This window comes from Rhinopithecus bieti, unplaced genomic scaffold, assembly GCF_001698545.2.
Source record: "Rhinopithecus bieti isolate Rb0 unplaced genomic scaffold, ASM169854v2 scaffold_12012, whole genome shotgun sequence".
Classification (NCBI taxonomy): Eukaryota; Metazoa; Chordata; class Mammalia; order Primates; family Cercopithecidae; genus Rhinopithecus; species Rhinopithecus bieti.
In genome coordinates, this window is record NW_016806984.1 from 67,596 (window position 1) to 73,542 (window position 5,947).

The following is a 5,947-nucleotide window of genomic DNA, read 5'->3' on the forward strand; positions in this document are numbered from 1 at the left end:
GACATTCGCTTCCAGTGAAGTTTCCAAAGCTTCTAAGCTTTCATCCAGATGCTCATAATTTGGAAAGCTGCAATGGTGCTGTATTTATAAATAACCATCTTAAGCTAAAAAGAAATGATTGATATTAAAAGTAGACATTTGTTTGTAACTGTAGTTCATATAATTTCTACCTTGAGATATACAATATTAAACCTTAATATTTAATATATGTGAAAAATTCACTCCTAAACCAACAGTAGCCTATCACTATCATTGTTAAATTAATACTGATTCTCTAAAAAATGTATTTAAACAATTTTACAATCACAACCTTTCTTCTCTTGTTAGTACAGCATTTGCAAATATTCTGTTTGAAGTGTTTTTATTTGTTCATTTGTTAGGTTTGTTTTCTGTTTTACCACAGGAAGTTTGTGTCCTGGCTTTTCCTTTTGTTTGCAATTTTAAAATTGATTTTAGATTTTCCACGAGAAATGTATTGCATGCAATTGCAGTGATAAAAATTTTAAGGTTATTCTATTTTCTCAAGAACTCAACCAACCCTGTATGTGGGTTTGTGTGTGTGTGTATGTGTGTGTGTGTGTATACTGAAGACATCTTCAAAAAACCTGGGGAGTATCAGATACCTTAAAAAATTTCTGATCTGAAGATGTATCAAAATGTAGCCAGGAACAACATTTCTTAGAGAAGCACAACTTGATTGTTTCACTTAATATATCTGGTTTGGGTTGAATAGAAGAAGATGTCTATACCAGAGCATTAACAAACATTGTAATTTGCTGGGGTCAGCCAGGTCTGAGGCTCTGAGATTGAAAGTCATGTTAAATTATGCTATCAGCTTTCAAAACCGCATTAGACTTAACCCATTTAGGCGCCACTGACTTCTCGTAATCACCAATAGAACGCTAATCAGAAACCCACAGAGCAGCCAGTCTTCTGCTATCAAAAACCTCAGTACAATTTGTGTATTAATATTTCAAAAAGTTTGTAGAAACACGTACTCCCTACTGAGCACTACCACCAGTTCAGATACAGTTACAGTCAGTCATCCTGGCTAGAGCCGCTGACTGCTCTCCGTCTGTCTCTGGACTTGGCAACTGGAGAGAGAAAAAGACAGCAGAAAATGAAATGAATGCCTTCATTTGATCTGTGATTAATAAATTCCCATAATTGGAGAGTCAGGCAACCAGTAAACAGAAGACTATAAGTTACAGGAAAATGAGAATTTTATCCTGTAATATAGCCATCTGATTTTGAATACAACTATACTACCTTGCTGTTTCAGAAGAAGCAATTTTTGAAGCTTTGTTTTTTTCTAATGTTCTTCAAAACATTTAACATAATTTTCACCATGAACTGGTAACAATAAAGTCTGAGCAATATCCAACAAAGTAGTGCAATTAAAAAGTTTTTTAACTTATAGAAAATCAATTGATTTGCTTATTTATAATGAGGAGAATCTCATAATATTTAAATTTCCTTGCTTATAATGGCAGATATTTATTCATGTGGGCACCTAAAGCGAAAATATTTACAGATACTTCTAAAAAGTTAGAATCTCAAGTTTAAATAAAACAGTTTAAAATAAAGTTACGCTAAAACAAATTAAAAAGTATTGTTTTAATTATAATTTTGATATTTCACATGTTAAAGTAAATTGATTATGATATTGAAATGGCAACCAGAATAAACAAACAAATCACTAAGACAGGCATATTTTCCATACTATATGACTTTGAATATGAAATGTTCTTTGATGTATTTAATTAGATATGGAGGATGTTAAAAATCTCCATGGCATCATATGAACCATAATCCCACAGAAGTTATTGAATATTGCATTTTTTAGTTGTTTTTACCGAATCACAGGGCATGGGCCTTATCAGCAGTCTAGGTCTACTCTAGTCCGGCTCCACCATGAGCTCATAAGTAGCACTGACAAGTCAATAAGCTTGACACCTTTAGTGGGAGCTCACACCTGACACCCTTTACAGTCCCAATCTCATATGCCTACATCAAAATTTTATGTGTGCATGCACTTATATGAACATAAACACGATGTTCTATTGTCCTCCAGATCTGTCTGAATATAATGAATATTTTATTAAAGAATGCTATGATTTATATAAAAATATGAGCACACAACCATCTTCAACAGCTCTGATTTTAAAGGGGAACTACAGAGCGTTTTCACCTCTTTCACACATAGATGTGCCTGTTACAGATCTAATGAAATGAATAATAGACAATGGATACCCTTTTCTTTGGTGTATTATTCTGTGCCATCATGTACTTTGGTCTGACTGATAGTGCTGCAATTTACTTTAAGTGGGGGAATATTTCTCATTATGCCAAATGGACAGATTGAATAAATTTATGTATCTGAATTTGTATTGCAGCTAGCTGTTCAATTTTATAATCTTTTAGTAATTAGAATTAAAGTTGTTCTTCTAGCTTACTATCTATTGGCATAGAGAACTTCCATAAATCCATAAATCTCCTTTTCCTTCTTCTTCTTCTTTTTTTTTTTTTTTTTTTTTTTTTTTTTTTTTTGAGACGGAGTCTTGCTCTGTTGCCCAGGCTGGAGTTCAGTGGTGCAATCTCTGCTCACTCCAACTTCTGCCTCCTGGGTTCAAGCGGTTCTGCTCTCTCAGCCTCCCAAGTGGCTTGGATTACAGGTGTGAGCCACCATTCCTGGCTAATTTTTTTGTATTTTTAGTAGAGACAGGATTTCACCATATTGGACAGGATGATTGTGAACTCCTGACCTCAGGTGATCTGTCCCCACTCTGCCTCCCAAAGTGCTGGGATTATAGGCATGCACCAACATGCCTGGCCTCCTTTATTATCTTTTAAAATGTTGAGTATGTTAAAAGAAAAATGAACATCTATTTAAATAATAAGACATAACACTAAATGAACATCTGTTACCTCTCCTAAAATTACAACATAATCAATAATTAAGTCCTACTCCTAATCCATCTCCCTTCCTCCCAGAACTAGCCCCTAGAAATAAACATTATTCTGCTCTCAGAACTGAGTTTTCCTAATTGTAGCAATTGACAAACAAACAAACAAAGAAAAAACAGTTCTTTGTATTCTCAGACATGTTCAGTCACTGTATGAAAACAATTGCTCATCTTATTCCGTCTCCTCAGTGGCTCTGTGATTAAAACTGTTCCATAGATTTGAACGCAAATAGCTTTTAGGGCCAGCAAGTTAATATTGCCATGAGTGTGAGGTATGTTGCAGCCCACAGAACATAAAAGCCAAAATGAAATCCTCAGCTGTACAAGAAGAGCGTGATTATAATCATCAACATTCCAGCTAGTACTTGCCAGTCTTTTAGGCAAATGAGGAAAAAACCTGACAATAACCATATGATCACCTAGTCAGATTACTGTGAGAAATTTCAAGAAGACCTATAAAAATACAAGACCTTACTTACCCCCCCATGAAGTAATAAAAATGTTTTATTCTATTCAGCATTAGCACTTTCTTCTCTGGTTATATGGAAGCAGAACATTCTGAATACAAGATCTAGCAAATCCCCATCTCTAATGAAATTTTACAGATTATCATTTTCCATAAAGTGATTGTAATACAAATACATTTGCAAAGGTTTGTGTCAAGAAGTGTTTAAAAACATATCTGAAATCTATTAGGGATTTTGTTATTTGGGTTAAGGGCTTTTAATGCCTTCAGTAACAAATTATTTTGTAGATGTGAATGTTGTCATTAGTAGTCTAACAAATATACATATTCATCCCCACCTTTAAATTACTTTGGCTACATTGTTACCAATTGCTTCAAGAGACATATATTAGCATGTAATTAGTAAAGTTGCATAGTCCTTATATCAAACAGCTATTTTGTAGTGCCCTTATATGCTTGCTTATAAAGTTTTTTTTTTACACTTAAGTTAGAAGGTTCACTTATATTTTGAAAGTAAACGCTCTTTCGTAATATATAGCACATAACAAATTTAAGTTCTCAACCAATTAACCAGACAGTCCTAAAAGAAGGGAATAAATTACTTATGTTTCTTACTGAATAATCATGATTTCACCTGAAGTATATGCATCAAATATGTTCCTAAATGGTAATGTACTATGTCAATGTAATTCTGTAAAAATATAGCTATAGATATAGATGTAGTTTAATTAAGATATATCTATTAATTTTAGCCTTGGAACTTAAAATGACAGAAGACAACACAGAATCGGTCTCATCTATAATTGAATGTATGAAAGAACTGAGTATGTAGATCTAATTTTGGATCCATTGAGAGTGCTTCATTGACTGAATGAGAATGATGTGAAGGGATTGCAAAGGGAAAAAGGATGCTTTTACAAAGGCATATAAGGAACTACATATTCTACCTTTTGATGTTAGATTTTAAGTGAGAAAATAGAAGTTTTCAGAAAACAAATTTATGAAGTTAGCTTCCAAATAATTGGCAATTTCATGCACCATGTGTGGGAGATGTTTACTTGCCAAGAATTTTGTTTGTTTTTCAGAGGGAGTATCTCTCTGTCGCCTAGGCTGGAGTGCAGTGGTGTGATCTCTGCTCGCTGCAAGCTCTGCCTCACAGGTTCACGCCATTCTCCTGCCTCAGCCTCCCAAGTAACTGGGACTACAGGCGCCCGCCACCACGCGCAGCTGATTTTTTGTATTTTTAGTAGAGATGGGATTTCACCGTGTTAGCCAGGATGGTCTCGATCTCCTGACCTCGTGATCCACCTGCCTCGGCCTCCCAAAGTGCTAGGATTACAGGCCTGAGCCACAGCGCCAGGCCTACTTGCCAAGAATGTTTCAAGCAGATTGATTAGGTGTCAGAAACAGCACTTAAGGCTTTTTTTTTTTTTTTCCCCACCAGGATTAATTTAGCACAGGTTTGCCAAATAATGTACCCTGTTTAGAAGGAAATTTAAAAGAAGACCATACTATAATTTTTCCAGCTATAGTAAGGTTTTACTCAACAATGACTATCCATTTTTAATTTAGACCCACATGTATGCCACATAATTGATCAGTCAGAAGAAGTATTTACACTAAACACCAACAAAGCAAAAGTAACTGTTCTCTATATGGAACATAACCTGAAGTGCTCTCAACTGGCTGAGTAAATAAGTATGGATTATTTATTTACCATGGATCGTCTGACTATGTCTATGCTGGACATTGTTGCTACCTTGGACATAGGTTTTGTTTTGTTTTGTTTTGTTTTCATGTGTAAAGAGAAACTGCTGATTTATGTAGTTGAAAGAGACTTTTCTAATTGTTGATTCACAATCTAAACTCTTAGTTATTTTGAAAGGAGTAAAAATGCATTAAAATCTGAACATATTCTGTAACATTTTTTAAAAGAATGAATCAGTTTTAAGCAATTTTAAGAGTGTGTACTACATATTCAAATATAAGATATTTGGACCACCAAATAATGTTGGACCACCAAATTTATTGTTAACCTGTATGCTTGTAGGAGTAATAATTCCACAGTAGTAAACTTTATTTTTTTATACATCATTTATTATTTTTCTATGTCTTCAAACCAAGGTAATTATTACTATTTAATATACTTTTTCTTTGGAAAATAGATTTTAAAGTGTTTACATTTGCCTTACTTTATACAACAGATATTCTCCAGAGAAGATGTAGAAAAATGTGATCTTTTTTTACCATAAAAATTACATGATAATAACAGTAATATATTACCTTTATTTCTGTTATATCTTTAGTTAACATGTGTTTCTAACACTTTACATGTATTTTACTTTGCCATAGTCAGATAATCAAACAATTTATGGGTCAAATTAGGCATTCTAAAACCTGTCAGAACTGTTAACTAGTTTTTGTTTGTTTGTTTGTTTTGTTTTGTTACTGACAGCCAGTCTATACCTCAAGTGAGATATTTTGATTTACTTCTTAGTAGTAAGACTCAAACATT